The sequence below is a fragment of the Hipposideros armiger genome, unplaced genomic scaffold (genome assembly GCF_001890085.2).
Source record: "Hipposideros armiger isolate ML-2016 unplaced genomic scaffold, ASM189008v1 scaffold_239, whole genome shotgun sequence".
Taxonomy (NCBI): domain Eukaryota; kingdom Metazoa; phylum Chordata; class Mammalia; order Chiroptera; family Hipposideridae; genus Hipposideros; species Hipposideros armiger.
The window spans coordinates 1,505,250-1,522,772 of NW_017731589.1; the positions used below are offsets into that span (position 1 = coordinate 1,505,250).

General features: G+C 41.9%; 1 protein-coding gene across 5 annotated transcripts in view; it reads right to left on the reverse strand.

The window, feature by feature from the left end:
• KMT2C (lysine methyltransferase 2C) overlaps nt 1-17,383 on the reverse strand; it is a 229,757-nt gene extending 212,374 nt beyond the window's left edge. For 3 of the 5 annotated variants that reach the window (XM_019655381.1, XM_019655380.1, XM_019655379.1), the window contains exon 1: nt 17,234-17,250. The gene's annotated coding sequence lies outside the window, so the exon portion shown is untranslated. Of the gene's footprint in view, nt 1-17,233 lie in introns of all 5 variants that reach the window. The other 2 variants (XM_019655384.1, XM_019655383.1) reach the window with 1 other exon arrangement.
• Between the last annotated feature and the right edge of the window lie 140 nt (nt 17,384-17,523).

The window sequence follows — 17,523 nt, forward strand, 5'->3', positions numbered from 1 at the left end:
AGGAAGGAAGGAAGGAAGGAGGGAGGGAGGGAGGGAGGGAGGGAAGGAAGGAAGGAAGGAAGGAAGTTAGGAAGGAAGGAAGGAAGGAAGGGAGACATAAGGCTATCAAAACTCTGCACTCCGCTGACCAGGGGCACAATGCAGAAAAACCACAGCACCCTCTTCATCAAGACGCTTCCAGTCGGAGCTCTTCTCTTCTAGGAGGAGTCCTGGCTAACCTGCAAAAAGCTGGAACCTTACAGTAGCAGTTCTCAGTCTGAATACTGCAACCTCAGGTTTGTCCCAAGTACTTTCTTATTAATTATACTTCAAGTACTAAAGTTTGTGAAAATTTACTGAGAAATAAATTAGGGCAGTTTGAGGTTACCACTGTAACAACCTCACCCCTACTCACTTGCCTTCCAACATGCTTTCTTGGGTACAATCATAACGTACCCTCTAAAATGCACATTACCCACAGTCTATCAAATCTGGTAACATTCCTGAAAGAGTACCCTCCCCCTGAACCTCATCTGTCAAGTGATTTCCTACTAGGAAAAAAAAAGCACCGATGCGGTGCTTACTTCCTAAACTGTTCCCTTCAAGGACTCAAGTCTGAGGGGGAAAAAACCTCCACCCACTTCTTCATCCAAGACAGATTCCTTCAGAGAGCGCTTTATTTTTAAAGGCAAAGTTCTTATTCTGGGGACCATGAGACCCCACAAAGTTTTTGGATAAGCTTCAGGGGGTCACTGAACCCTCTCCTTTAAATTATATAAAATGTGTATAATCATATTCCTATTGCATTCTTCTATGAAAGTGGGGATATATCTAAAGGAATATGTAACCCCCAAAAAGATTAAGAACCCCCCCCAAGGTTTAATCAAATCCACATTATGATGCTCTGGTTCAAACCAGTTAGACAGTTTTTCTTTCTTCATCCTCCTGAATTCCTGCCCCTTTAATGCTAATAAAACTAGTAAAGTGCATGCTGTATGTCAGACACCATTCTAAGCACTTCACACACATTAATTTATTCTCACAACCCTATGAAGTAGATACTGTTATTATCCCACTTAGCAGGTGAAGCAACTAAAGCACCAAGAAGTCATCTGCTAAAAAATCACACAGCTATGCCGTTTGAAAATTCTAAAATTTCTCAAAACGAAATACGGCTATTTGCTTGTGTACAGTTTTCCTACTTCTCTTAGCTATGTGTCATTCTGTTTACTCCTCACCTGAGTCAGAGAAAAAAATTCAGTGATTTTATTCTCAATGACTCATCTCTGCTAGGCTGCCAATTCACAGATATTATAGGTCCCTCAACTCAAGAAGGACCTTAAGTACCACAGGTGTTGAAAGAGGAACCTGAAAGACATTTGTTCCAGGATAAAACTTGAGATTTTTAAGGTAAGCATATGATCAGTTAAAAAGTTATCTGTTTAGGGGTGGCCCATTAGCTCAGGTGGTTAGAGCACAGTGCTCACAACACCAAGATTGCTGGTTCGATGCCCACATGGGCTGCTGAGCTGCACCCTCTACATCTAGATTGAAACTACTACTGGACTTGGAGCTGATGGGTCCTGAAAAAACACACTGTTCCCTCAGTTGAAAAAAAGTTATCTGTTTATATGTAGAAAATACTGAAAACCTACAAAATATACTAAAACTAATAAGTGAATTTAGCAAAATAACAATATAAAACCAATATATAAAAATCAGTAATACCAGAAGCTGAGCCCAATCTGTCCCCTACTGCAAAATTCCACTGTAGTAGTCCCCCCCAGAATAAAGTCAGCCTTACCATTAAAAAAACCAATTGCATTTCTATATACTAGCAACAATTTATAAATTGAGAAAACAATTCCAGGGCCGGCCAAGTGGCGTGTTGGTTAAGAGCTGGCTTGGGACGCCAGTTCTGAGCAGCAGGGCCCCGGTACGGATCCCACATGAGGGCCAGTGACATTGCGCGCTCTACAACTAAGATGGTGAACAACAGCTCGACCTGGAGCTGGGCTGCCGTGAGTCGCCTGAGATAGCGAAGGCTACAGCCCCTGCTGCAGTGGGCTGCCATGGGCTACTGTGTGTAGCCAGCAGCCAGCGTGAACGGCCGGCAGCCAGTGTGAGCTACCAAGAGCCACAGTGAGCAACCGTCCAGAGGCCAGCGACCGATCTGCCTCACACAGGAAGAGCGCAATGATAACACCAACATGGGCCAGTAAAGCAACGTCCTCCTACACCTAGACTGAAGAACACAAGGACAGCAAATTGTCTGTTCCCCACCCCCGATTCCCCAATAAAATCTTTAAAAAAAGAAAAAAGAAAACAATTCCATTTACAACAGCAGCAAATAGAATTAAATATTTTGGAATAAATTAAATAACAACAAAAAAACCCAAAAGTGATGTATACTGATAATTATAAAATATTGCTGAAAGAAATTAAAGACAACCAAAATGAAGAGATACAGGATTTCATGTACTGGAAGAATAAAGTATCAATTCCCTCAAAGTTGATCTACAGATTCAATGTAATCCCTATCAAAGTTTTGTAGAAACTGGCAAGCTAACCCTAAAATTTATATGGAAATGCAGAAGACCTCAAATAGGCCAAACCATTCTGGAAAAGAACAAAGTTGTGGGAATTACACTGATTACAATAAACCTATAGTAATTAAGATGGTGTATATTGGCATAAGGATAGATATACAGATCAATGGAACAGAAGAGAGTTCAGAAACAAACACACACATTGACGCCATCAAGTGAGTTTTCAACAAAGCTGCCACAACAATTCAGTAAGGAAAGGACAGTCATTTCAACAAATGGTGCTGGAACATTTGTAATATATCAACATGCAGGCCTTACCTCACACCATACACTCGAAATTAACTCAAAACATGTATCATTGACCTTAATGTAAAACACCATAAAAGCTTCTAGAAGTAAACAAAGATCTTTTTAATCTTGTGTTAGGCAAAGAAGTCTTAGATATGACACCAAAAGCACAATTCATTAAGGGAAAAAGGATCATGTGGACTTCATCAAAATTAAAAACCTCAGCATTTCAAAAGACACTGTTAAAAAAATGAAAAGAATGCTCTGAGCAACAGCAGTTTGATTCCCGGCCCGAGCTGAGCAGCCGCTGAGCTGCCAACAGGTAGCAGGATGGCTCAGCTTAAAACGAAACAAAACAAAACAAAAAAAAGGAAAAGAATAAGCCACACACTGGGAGGAAATACCTGCAAAACATATAATTTATAAAGGACTTGTATCAAAATATATAAAGAAGGCAAACTATGGAGATAGTAAAAAAGAAAAAAAAAAAAAAGAAAGAAATGCAGCGGTTGCCAGGGGTTGGGGAAGGAGGGGTGAACAGTCAGGGCGCAGAGGATGCTTAGAGCAGTGAAACTACCTCACTATCACAGTGATGGATACATGTCATTATGCAGAGGGTGCCAAAAAAATGTATACACATTTTAAGAAAGAAAAAAAACCTGTATTAAAATTACGCTGGTGGTAACCACTTTGAGCACCTCTTGTAATTGTAGAAGTCAAATGTGACTTGTATTCATGTTTTGTTATCAGTATATATTGAGTATTACAATTTTAATACAGTCTATTCCTTTCTTAAAATGTGCACACATTTTTCCGGGACCCTCTGTATACACATTTGTCCAAACCCATACAATGTACAACACCGCAAGTGAACCCTGATGTCAGCTATGGCCTCTGGGTGATAATGAGGTGTCCAGGCAGGTTCATCCATTATATAAAATGTACCATCACTTTGGTAGAGGATGTTGATATGGGGGAAGCTATGCCTGTGTGGGCATATGGGAAATCGCCATACCTTCCTCTCAGTTCTGCTGTGAACCTAGAACTGCTCTAAAAAAAGTCTAATATATACATATATGTATAAAGAAGTCTTGTGATTCAAAAATAAGACACAACTTCCCCCCAAAATGGGAAAGATTTAAATTGGCATTTCATCAATTAAGATACAGAAATGGTAAATAAGCATTTGAAAAGATGCTCAAGATCAGAAATCATTAGGGAAATGCAAATTAAAACTACAATGAGTGGGGGCAGCCAGTTAGCTCAGTTGGTTAGAGCGCAGGGCTCATAACACCAAGGTTGCCGGTTCAATCCCTGCATAGGCCACTGAGCTGCGCCCCCCCCCCAACAACTAGATTGAATCAACTACTGGACTTGGAGCTGATGGATCCTGGAAAAACACAGTGTTCCCCAATAAAATAAAACAAAATAAAATAAATTTTACAACACTACAATGAGAGATCACTAGAATGACTAAAATAAAAAAACTTACCATTCCAGCATCAGCAAGGATGTGACCCTTCACAAAGTGCTAATGAGAATGTAAAATGGTAGGAAAACATCTACCCAGAGAAATGAAACCATTTTTCCAAAGACATGTAAGCAAATATTCATACCGTTTTCCCCCCAAAATAAGACCAGGTCTTATATTAATTTTTGCTCCAACAACCTATATTTATTCATGTACAAAAATCTACATTTATTCAGTCATATCTGGCTGATGATCTTAACTGGGGCTTATGTTTGGGGTAGGGCTTATATTACAAGCATCCTGAAAAAGTCATGCTAGGGCTTATTTTCCAGTTATCGGTAGGTCTTATTTTCAGGGAAACACAGTAGCAGCTTTATTAATAGTAGACAAAAAATTGGAAACAATCCAAGGGCCCATCAACTGGCAAATTGATGAACAAAATGTGGTACCACCCATACAATGGAATACTACTACCCACCAACCTGGATGGACCACAAAGCCATCTCCCATGCACAGGTCTAACATTTGGTTGTTAGCCAATAGAGCCTAATAGGATAAGTACCAGTTGTGGGCAAAAAAAGGCCACTGTCTCCTGATCTTAAAAGTGTAATCTCAGGAGTCAAGCTTGCCTGTTGGCACTTTGTTTCCTAATCCATAAATTGAAGACAGTGGAATAGATGACTTGGTTCTTTCTAGTTCTGGGGTTGGATAACTTGAAAATGAAAGCTGGGCAAGTATTATTTCATGATGAAAAAAAATATGGTACTGGGCCGGCCGAGCCGCATTGGTTAAGAGCCAGCTTGGGACGCCAGCTCTGAGCAGCAGGGTCCCGGTTCGGATCCCAAATTAGGGCCAGTGATGCTGCGCCCTCTACAGCTAAGAGGGCGAACAATAGCTCAACCTGGAGTTGGGCTGCCATGAGTCGCCGGTGACAGTGTATGCTGCAGTGGGGCTGCAGTGGGCTGCCATAAGATACCATGTGTGGCCGGCATGAGCGGCCGACAGCCAGTGTGAGCTGCCAAGAGCCGCCGTGAGCGGCCGTCCAGAGGCAGGCGACCGATTTGCCTCACCTGGGAAGAGCGCAAGGATAATATCAACATGGGACAGTGAAGCAACGTCCTCCACAACTAGACTGAAGAACAACAGGACAGCAACTTGTCTGTTCCCCTCCCCCAATTCCCCAATAAAATCTTTAGGAGGGAAAAAATATATATGGTACATCAGTTTGGGTTCTCACTGTGGTCTCTGTACCATGACAAATGGGGTCTACATTCCCCCCACACCCCGTTGTTGCCAAGGTTATTTTTCTAACGAAGATACAATGTTACTCTTCAATTTTATATCTTCAATGGTTCCCTACTGCGTACAGTAAAAATTCAAAATTCCCAATTTAATTTCCCTTCCTAATTTTCTCACATACTGGATCGCAATTTCTCACGTGTGCGCATGCTGTGTGTGTGTGTGTGTGAGAGAGAGAGAGAGGGAAAGAGAGAGAGAGTGTGCCCATGTTTTTCAGCTTACTGAGGTATAACAAACAAAGCAGTAAGATACTTAAAGTGTACATCATGATGACTTGATGTACATATACACTGTGAAAGGATTCCCCCATTTAGTTAATTAACACGTCCATCACATCACATATTTATCTTTTTTGTTTTTTTTGGGGAAAAAATTTAAGTTCTACTCTCTCAGCAAATTTCAGTTTACAATACAGTGTTATGCACTATACAGTCTACAGTCACCAGGTTCTACATTAGAGCCTCAGGCCTTTTTCATCTCATAACTGAAAAGTTTGACTAGAGTTTCTTAAAAAGCCAAGACCAGGATCGGACACACATGATCCAAATCCTGACTCAATCACTTGTCAACTAATGGGTTGTCGGAAAAGTCATGACATATTTTTTCTCTGTTTTTCATTGTAAAAATGCGTCATGACTTTTCCGACAACCCAATAAGTGATCTTCCTGAAACTTAGCTCCTTCGCCTGTGCAACTGGAACTAATGATTCTACTGCATGTGACTGTTAAATATTGAATGAGATCACTCTGGTCAGCACTAGAAGTGCCTGCCCCAAGATGGCCATGTGCTACTTCCTCACTTTCCCCATTCTTTCAGTCAAGTTTATTTACTCCAACACTCAACTCAGATGTTTTCTTTTTTCAATTCCCTTGCCTTAACTTCTTCCTTCTCTAAGCTTCCTCAGTGCTTTGCAAAATCCCCCATTGTAAGGTTTGTCGTTTTGCATTACACTTTGCACTGAATTGGTAGAAACCAAGGGTTTCTTCGGTGTTCAGTGCATAGCAGATGCTCAGTAACGTCTTCTTGGGAGATCAGTAGAGAACAAATAGGCAAAGTAACCTGAACTAAAAACATAAGGTTTAAGAGCTTACTTTGGGGGGGAAAAAACAAAAAAACAAAAAACCAGATTTTGAGTCACCTACAATCTAACATTTCATGGCCGTTTTAATATTTGATTCCTTCCCTTCTTACATGTGCATGGGGAAAAAGGAAGAAAGCATGAACTACAGGAGAGAAAAAAATCAAGAGCCCAAGCCCTATGCCCATTATTTCTACCTGTGGAAAATGTTTTTATGTTTAGTAGTATTATTAAACACATCCCTTAATTAAAATGTTGTGTGTAGTACAACAGTCCGCCAGATGGTCATATGCAATTACAGGTAACAAAACATACTCCAAGTCAAATATGAGTATTTGGACTGCAACAAAGGTCACCCTATATGTTTGCTAGTGCTGTTCACCAAATATTTCCAGTTCTCGCTCCAGAAATAGGAGGGGATTTCACTTCCCTGCTCCCTTGAAGTTTAGGTGCTGTGCCTTTCTCCAGCCAATGACGTGTACACAGAGCTGACAGCTGCCACTCCTGGAGAGCTTTACGAGCCAGAGCACAGTCTAGCATGTTCTTCTTCCTGCTTCCGTGACTGTGCAAGGGCAGAGAGGTCTTCCTTGGTCTGGGTGTAGATGATGCAAAGCTCCCCAGTCAGCCCAGGATAAAAGGGGTAGCATGAGCAAGAAATAAACTTTTGTCGACTGAAGCCACGAAGAATTAAGGTTCTCTGTTAGCCCAGCACATTCTAGATATGCTGACATACACATAAAAGAGTTGAGTATGGGCTGGCCACGTGGCACGCTGGTTAAGAACTGGCTTGGGACACCAGAGGGTCCCGGTTCGGATCCCACATATGAGGGCCAGTGACACTGCCCTCTACAGCTAAGATGCTGAACAACAGCTCAACCTGGAGCTGGGCTGCCGTGAGTCGCCGGCAACGACGTAGGCTGCAGCCCCTGTGGCAGTGGGTTGCCATGGGCTACCGTGTGTAGCCAGCAGCCAGCGTGAGCGGCCAGCAGCCGCAGTGAGCGGCCGTCCAGAAGCCGGCGACTGATCTGCCTCGTCCGGGAAGAGCGCAATGATGGTGCCAACTTGGGCCAGTGAAGCAACGTCCTCCACAACTAGACTGAAGAACAAAAGGACAGCAACTTGTCTGTTCCCCTTTTCTCAATTCCCCAGTGCTGTTCCCATCCCCCAATTCCCCAATTAAAAAAAATCTTTAAAAATAAATAAATAAAGAGTTGAGTACTTCTCTACATCATCCTCATCTCCAGATTTGAGAATGTTCTGCACCAAGTTGGGACTAAGGCTTATTAGCAAATTTTAAATATGGAATGAATTTTAGGATATTTTTAATAGAATCCAAAGGTTAGCAAAATAATCAAATATTTTGAAAAGATTTTAAACACTGAAGTAACTGCACATAAAAAAAAAGGCTAAGGTGTACAGGGGTAGTATATAGATGACCGCAAGCTATTATTCCATTTACCCCGAAATAAATACCTCTACTACTTCCTCACCCTGAAGAGGCCAAAAACTAGGGACTCTGGGTTCAAAAGAGCACTGCACACAGTCGCGAGCAATCACTGGGGCTGCTCTTCAATATGAAATCTATCTGCCATTCCAGTGGTTCCGGATCATCCTTCTCACCAGGCCTGTGGAGATAAACCGGTTGCTCGGAGTGGTGAAGACTGTTGCCTGCTTGTGCAATGCCCATCCCCACCCTCGGGAACAACCCTCTAGACCTGTTCTGGGCTGCAATGTGCTCAGCTGAAGGACTACATTCTCAGCCTCCTTTGCAGCTACATGGAGGAGCCATGTGACTAAGTTCCAGCCAATTACACACAAGCTGAAGCACCTGGTGCTTCTTAGAAGGGTGTTTTAAAGGGAGGGGCTGCGCCCTTAGTCTACTCCTCTTTATGGGACGTGGCAGGTCCAGGACTCTAGGAGCCGTCATGGAACCTGATGGTAAAGGCCACATCCTAGAGACATCTGAGCAGTGAGAGGAGAGGAGTCGAGTCCCGGGGGGCTTTGCAGAGCAGGACCTGCTTCCACTCTCTAGTCCAGACTTTGATGTGAAAGGAAGAAACACTTCTGTTCAAGTCCCTGTTATGGTGGAGACTTTCAATCACGTAAAGACAAGCCTGAGCCAAGCCCGGGAATAGAACCCAGGAATTCCGACAGAGCCCGTGACACTCCAAACACAGATGCAATCTCTGTATGAGTCGAAACAGTAAACTCACACCTTGGTGAAGGCTGACATTCATAATTATTTTATCTTTCCATTACATCTCATCTAATTACAGTCCAATCCACACTGTGACAACTACATTTTGAAACACCATTTCAATTCCATAATAAAAACCCATCTCTATTTCAAAACGCCTTAGTGAAATGAGGCGCAGAGAGGAGGCAGCAGCGACACTGAACTAGCTCAGCAAAAGGCGTTGGAAAACAGTGATATTTATCATTTGTATCACAAGTATTTTTTGTTCTTCAAGTCCTTTAATTCACAAAATCATCTGCTTCCATCCTATATTGTTATATAACAAACCACCTAAAAAAACCTAACAGGTTAAAACACCATCTTATATTTACTCATGATTTTGCAACCTACACTGGGGTCTGCTGGCTGGTTCCGCAGCCAGTCTAAGGGCTGAACTCAGCAGGGACACTGGGACGGCTGGGTCTCTCTCCCCAGGTAGTCCCAGACCCCTCCCTCTCCACTCGCCCGTCTTCCAGCAGAGGATGATGACCTGGCTGCTTGCACGGGGTGACTCAGGACTCCCAGGTGTGCGCGAGTGAAGTTCCAGGCCTTCTTAAAACTTAGGCCCCAAACTAACACAGTGTCATTCGTGCTGCATTCTACCGGTTAAAGTGAGTCACAGGGCTACATGGGGAGGTGACTGCACAATAGCATAAATCCGGCAAGCGTGATTCACTGGGAGTCACCAATGCCTTCTCCCCCTTCCTTCATGTACGTGTGAACACCCTGATGTATGACCTCTAGCATGCTATTATCTCTCAAGGGCTCAGCTGTCTGCAAAAGAGGGGTGAGGCTAAAGATTCTCAGAATTCTCACCTAGTTACAAAATTCTGTAACTCTGTAAGTACCTAAGTCTGATATGAGAAAAATTTGGTCACACTAACTTTGTAGAACAATTCAATGATGAGAGCTTTAAGGTAAAGAATATGGTTACTCTTTAATATGTTTCGTATTGTTATTTTATATGCAACTGGATGCTTACTCCATACACATGGTACATGTCATTAGGATTCCAAAGATCAGGAAATTAGGTAGTTTTGTGGGTTTTATTTTTGGCTAGGCTCCACTAAAGGGTGGAATTAAGAACAAAACACACAGACCTCACTATGACCACCAACTGTGTTGCTTCTAATGCAAATGAACTACAATGAGGTGTAAAGATTAAAAGTGACCCAGCATAAAAGACATAAGAAATCATTTAAAAACTACCTAATATAACAAGTCTCATTTAAGGAGACCTATTCAAAGATCACTAGGACAACATTCACAAGTTTAGATAACGAAAAATTTTGAAATGATTTTGTAATAACATTACTACACATTCGGCTTCTAGAGAATTGCTTTGTTTTCATGTGTTCCTCATAATAAGAAACATTCTACAGAGATTTCTGCTGACCTCGCTTTTTTATCTTTCTTCTTTTTCTCTTTATTAAGGACAGCTGTACAGAAAGGAAATCTTTATTGTCTCCCATCTCCGCCCCCCCCATTAACTACTACATTATTTTATGCCATGGCATTTTTTGAGTGAGTTTAGTATCTCATCACATGACTGTAACTAACAAGTTCCACGACATCAGGCAAACACTTGATTGGTGATAATTGATGATGGTGGCAATAACAATAGCAATTTCGTATTAACAGCAACTCTACTGAATAGCACTTAGTGTGTGCCAAACACTTGTAAATTCTACACATACTTATATAAATTCAGAACAATCCTAAACCAAGTGTGCCAGTATGCTCACTTTGCAGATGAGACAACAAAGGCTCAAAAAAGTTAAGTAACTTCCCAAGGTTAGACAGTCAGTAAGAAGTGGAACCAGGATTTCAATTCAGGCAATCTTGGCCCCAGCACCTGTGACATCCCCAGAATCTGTGACGTCCCAGAACGTGCTTTTCTCATTTGTAAAACAAGACTATGGCTTAAATTACAGTTGACCCTTGAACAACTCGGTTTCAGCTGTGCAGGTTCACTTATACAAGATTTTTTCCCGTAAATACTGTAAACGTATTTTCTCTTCCTTTTGATTTTAATAACATTTTCTTTCCTCTAGCTTACTTCATTGTAATAATACAGTAAATGACATATATAACATATGACGTGTGTGTTATAGTTAAGGCTTCCAGTCAACAGTAGGCTATTAGTAGTTAAGTTTTGGGGGAGTCAAAAGTTATACACAGATTTTCGACTGTGCAGGGGGTTGGTGCCCCTAACCCCCATGTTGTTCAAGGGTCAACTGTACTATTGGCTTTTTAAAAACTGCACAGATGTACCTATGAAAGTATATACTCCCCAGAAGTATTAATGTTTATTATGTATCCTTCCAAATCATTTTTTTATGCACAAAATATATGCATATCTTGAATTTGTGTGCTTTTCACAAAATAGAATTAGTACTCAACTTATTGCTCTGCAACTCTTGGAAAAATTTCCCTCCAGTCAACAAATGTATCACAAACATTCTCCCACTTGGGAACCCACAGGTCTGTCTCTGTCCTGATGAAAATTACATGGAGCCCACTGATGGCTACTGCATTGTTGCCATGAGCAGCTCTGCACGCATAGGCATGCTTGCCTGTTTGTATTAAGACTATATTCTGATTTCCTTTCTCATTTTTATGGACTTTCTCAGTCCCTTCCCGGCCCCCCATCTCCTAAGGGTCAGCAAGCATCCTAATCCTTTTACTATTTTCCACACACTCTCCATATTCTCAGTGGTTTCTGGTAAAACACATCTTTAGCTGCCTATGCTAACCTAACTCCTAAATTGTAACCCTACATCCCCAGCACTCCCAGACAGGTTTACCCTCTAGACATCTATGCCCAAAACTTCAAAATTCCTCCTCTGCCTGAAACCTCTCTTCCTTTCCATCCACAGTACCAACAATCTACCCTCTGCCTCGACCGACTCACACCACAACCACTGCAGCGGCCTATTATCTCTGACTCCAGGTAGCGCCTCTCTTCATATCATTACCAGGGTGGTTTTCCTAAAATAGCTATCATCAAATCACCAAGTATCTACATTCTATGGTACAAAATGCTACAAAGAATACAAAGTAATAACACTCCTGTCCTTAGGAAGACTGCAAATATCTGCTTTTAAATCTTTAATTTATAAAACAAAGTAACCTGGATATTAGGCAGATGTTGAGGACCTGCAGCTCACTCACAAGCCACAGATTAAACCTAGCCCATAAGGTGTAGTCCCAAATAGTGCTGTAGCTCTTAACTTAAAATACTTAAAAATGAAGAGATTTCACATAAAAATCTGAGCTTTCCAGGCTTTGCTAAAAAACCAGAGTGGAAACAAAGTCTCACCTGGCAGCCACCAGCCAGAATTACCTATTGGCTGCACCGTTGCAAGGCGTCGAAGCACTCAGGACTCCCTTCACAGGCTGCTCTGACCACTTTCCCCACAGGCTTAAGTGTCAGCTGTCACTCAGGATCTTACAAGCTGCATGCAACTCATTTAAATTACCTACCTGGTCCCTGTAAACAATTTATAACCCCAGGACTATAAAGCTCAGACTCATTAGCCTGACAGTCAAGACCATCACAGCCTGGCCCCAATCCCCCATTAAGCCTCTTGTTCTAGTCACACGCCAAGAAAACACCTTTAACACTTCCTTCCCTCCTCAATAATTTTATTCACATTGCTAGCCCCTCTCCAACACTCTCTCTCTTTCTTCTCACTCTACTTGGCTAAATTCTATCGTTCCTTCAAGTCCTGCTTCCTCCAAATCTGTGTGGATGGACCCCTCTCGGCCACCAGTGAACCTTCCTCTAGAGCTGACTGTCCATCCCAGCACAGTACACGTGCTCTTTGAATAACATGTGCCAAATGAAATATCTAAAAAGTTACCGAAGAGTATTTCTCAGACTTCTTAAACAATTTCAGCATTTGTGCATCATACGTAGTTATCACAGAATTAACAGCAGAAGTGAAGCCAAACAATTGTCCTATCTTTGACACGAAGCTTTTTTAGAGAAAGTACAGAAAGAGCTGTGTCATTCCTGCTTCTCTTAACTTGTGTTCTTTAGTCCTTCAAATCCTACAAATAGAGAGACTGACGCTTCAATTACAAACTCAAGATTGGTTACACTAACCACAAGCATACACTTATGTGCAGGCCATCACAAGAAAAAAAGAGGAAAGAAAAGACGTCAACCCTATTTCACTCAATAACTTCTGCAATTTATACTGCCAAGAAGTTCTGAAAATAGCCACTTTAGCACAAACATGATAAAGAAAATTTTTAAAGAGAGACGGGATTAATGCGCTTGTTGAAATTAAATGATGGGCCAAAACAATAATGAGAAAAAAGGCAACACGCACACAGTGACTGGCAAGTTTATTCTATGTCAGCTAAAAATTATGTTCAGTCCAAATTCCTCATAGATTAAAAACTCTATCAAATCCTATTGAGGGTATTGAACATCTCCCCAACAGGCAAGTGCAGAGGGAGCGTCTAACGTCCTAACTAAAAACTGACCACTTTCCTTTTGGAAGGTCAAGAAGGTTCCGTGGAAGCCCCTCAGTCATAACTGTAAGTGGCCTAAGGATACAAGGCTGGACAAGCACTGCCTGCCCAGAGGAAATCTGCTGGTGGCCTGGGGAATAACATGCAGTTTGCAAAAAGGTGGGGGAAAGGTAAAGGGTAGAGCAGTGTGTCCTGTCCCTCTGCAAGCTTGACTACGAGTCTGGCATGGGAGAATTAACAGAGATAATAGCAAAATGTATGAAATCACTTTCAGAATGGGAAAATAATGTTGTGATACTTTTAAATTTACATGAAAATCAAAGCTTATCGACTTTACATATTAATAACCAATAAACTGAATATAAAATAGTACAGAGGACGCCAAAAAAATGTATACACATTTTAAGAAAGGAAAAAAACTGTATTAAAATTGTAATACTCAATATATACCAATAACAAAAGATGAATACAAGTCACATGCATATTTTTTGGGGGGGGCACCCCCGTATATCTGACTAAAAACATCATATTCTCAAAGCCTAGAAATACCATGAATAAGACAAAAAGGACAAGAGCAAATGATCATGAGGTGAGGTTAGAGAACCACCAACGAACAGGTAAGAGAGGCTGCCATTCCTGGCAGCTTTTCGAGTAAATTAGAACATTTCCGTGCCCACTAAGTGCCAGAGAGCAGCAAGTACTGAAAATTTCCATTTACCCAATTTCTTGAAAAATAAAAAAAACTATCATAAAAATTACAAATTTGCATTATCTCAGAGCATGAATAATAGTGATATCTCTCAACTATAAACTGTTGTTTTATGAAACTACATATGTTATAATGCAACAGGTTTTTTTAAATCACTTATTTCAAGCTTACACCTCTGGAAATGAGAAATTCTGTGGGGGAGGTATCTTACAAAGCTAGAATAGCAACAGTCACCTGCAGCATAGTCATTTTTTGCTGATTCCCTATGTGACATCACTGGTTGTGCTTAATTTTTCTACAGCAATAATTCTCAAGGTAGCCTTATAACAACAGTAATTGCCCTCTGAAAAGAAAGTGGTGCAGGGTGTAAAGTTTATCCAAAAAGGGTAAAGGATAGTGCCTCAGAAATCCTACCTCCACCACCTGCTGCTTCTGTGCCACCCCCACACCCACCCCATCCCTAACACCAACTTTGTTGACTTAAGAAATATGGTACAATGTTTCCTTGGCTTCCAAATTTAGTAATGTGAACACATTACTAAGGGGGAAAAAAAAATCAAAGCTTCAGGAAGAGTTTCCTTAACATTAACAGAAAAGGAGTTAGACCCCTTAAACGTGCCTATCTGTGGCAATAGTTTCTTCACCTGGTAAGACCTGTATTCCTGATAAAGATTATGAGCTACTCCAAATAACCAAATAATTAGGTAGTCCTTACTGTTGAGAAGTTTTAGACAAATGTAGATTTCACTGTTCCCCTTGACGTTTGTACTACAGGAAATTCCTATTTATATACCTACTTTTCAAACTCTGCCTCTAAGATTAATAGCTTCAGTCCAAAATTCCTGATTTTAAGTAGTAACATAATTTTAAAGTAATAATAATAATGTAAAACCAGTAACTATATAGCCTATGCTTCTTTAATTTGACAAAACATAAAAAGTGTCAAATAGTATAAGAAAATGTTTAATTTACTCACCTAGTTATTAAAAATTCAAACTCAAAGAAAGTGCAATTAGCAATGCATGGTTACCTTTTTTTTTTTTTAATCCAAAGACAAATACACAAATCTACTTTTTTTAAGTGTCAGGATGCATCCCATCTTCTCTAGCATAAAACAATCCATTTCATGACCATTTAAATAACACTGACAATTTAGAAAGCTGTACCTCCATTGCATTTCACAGAGGTTAATTTTTATTTCTTACATAATTAATTGGCAAATAATTTTAGCATTTACAAACTGAATTTACATTTGCTATCTATCAGTTTCACTTTCAGGGTCTTCAGTACCCAACTACATAAAGGGTCTTTTCTGAATGTATCTTAAAGGTACCATGTAGAGCTACCTTACCGAAAGCCCTTGTTTGCTTTCACTTCACTTATTACTTTCCATTTACATGTATGTTTCTAAAACAACTGGAGACTCCATTCCAATCCCTCCAAAAGACACACCTAATTTTAAAGAATTCACTGAAAAGTTTGGAACCATCAAAGTTACCATTAGACTTAATTTCCTATAAGGGATGCTGTACCAGTTTTCAAATCTAAGAGAAAACTCTTTAAGACTGAAAGCTGTTCTAAACATTTTCCAAAGTGCTGATGCTTTTATACGGTTAAAGGTGGGTGTATTCTGTAGAAATGTTTTAATTTCTCAAAGGGCTACCTTTCCTTTTATTCATAATATGAGAGATTAAAAATAACAAAGTGGTACTACCCCAAATCAACCTTTCTTCTGGTGCACCCAGAAGTCTCACTGATACAGATGATGAGCTCATTTCAATCTCAGCATGTGTATGTGTGAGGGGCTTGACAACATAGACAGGTGTACTCTTTCTACAGTAAGAATTTAAAAACAAATCTAAACCATATAATAGTCCCAAATTAATGTTCAGAAAGAAGCCAAGAAGTGCTTTCTAAAGAGTGAAAATGGGAAGCAATCAAATAAAAACCCTAATATGGCTTGATGTGTGTTGCTTTGAAGGACACAAAGTGGCAAAGAAGTTCAGTTACTTAAAACCCCAGCTTTGTTCTCCAAGTTTCAGTTAATACAGGAATAATAATGACATTTTATACCAGACATTATGTTACAATGCAAGTGGAATAATAAACCCCAACTTTGTATTACAAAGAAGCTAATGTAGTAATATATACATCCTGTACTTGTTTCCCTGACGACTTGTCACAGCTAGGTAAGAGCTGGCATAAAATATGGAGGCAAGTTGAAGGCCCTTGCATCATTTTCGCAGTAAAAGAATAGCAAAGCAAAACAGGGCACGTCCAGTCAAGGACTTCATGGGGCTCCCACAGCTCTGGCTCGGCTCTGACTCAGTTAACACTATTTTTACAATGTATCACCAAACTCAACATTACCAAGTGAATTCGCCCGAACAACAAAAAAATAACAGTACCCATAAATGTGCAGCTTTCCTCCGCTCCCGCGCACCCTTCCACTACCAACTCTTTAAGACTGAAAGCTGTTCTAAACATTTTCCAAAGTGCTGATGCTTTTATACGGTTGATCGTGTAATGAAATGAGTACGCAACACACACCATTCTACAACTTCGAAGACTGTCACAGACCTTCCCCGGCACCCTCAAGAGCCACAAGGGCTGAGCGACTCACTGGCACCGAAACGGAGGTCTTCATTTCCAGGCAAAGTTGCCGTACAACCAACCACTCTGTAAAAAGCCACTTTCAGCAAGCGAGCGACCCGAGGTCTGCAGTCCTGGGGCAGGTTGAAAAGCACACGAAATCCACTCCTGACCCAGTAACCGCTCGGACCACCGCTTCGGTGGATGTTGGGCACGGCTTCCATCCGTGTCCCCGGAGCAAACGTGCTCCGCACGGCCGGCCTGCTGGGGGAACGCGGCTGCCTTTCCCAAACTTCCTGCACGCTTTGCCTGCAGCCGTGCGATCGCACAGGGGTGGTGCATTTGGGCGCCGGGCAGAGTGGCTCTGGGGTGGGGGAGGGGGGGAGCCGTCCAATGACTTCCTAATCTATCACTACAGGGGCGAAGCGCAGGTTCGGGAGCGAGAGAACTTACAGGGGTACCGAGCTGACAAAGAAACGCGGCACTCGCGCTCTGCGCTCGACCCTCCGCCGGCCGCCCCCCGCGCCCCCTCCGGGCAGGAGCCCACCTGGCCGCGGCGTTTGACAGCTCCGCCGGCGTCCCGGGGCGCGCCGCGGCGTCGCTGACAATAAACTCGCCCGGGCGCTGCCAGGTGTGCCTCGCTGTTTGTTTTCTCAATGACCCGGCTAGGCCAACAGGCAGCCGCGAGAAATTCCGGCAAAAAGAGAAGCGACCAAGAACGCTCGGCGCACGGGCCCAACTAAAAAGTAAAGTGCGGCGGCGGCGTTGGCGACGCGAGGCGGCGGGGCCCGGCGGGGCGGGGGGCGGTGCGGGGCGCCCGCGGGGCAGGGGCGCGGG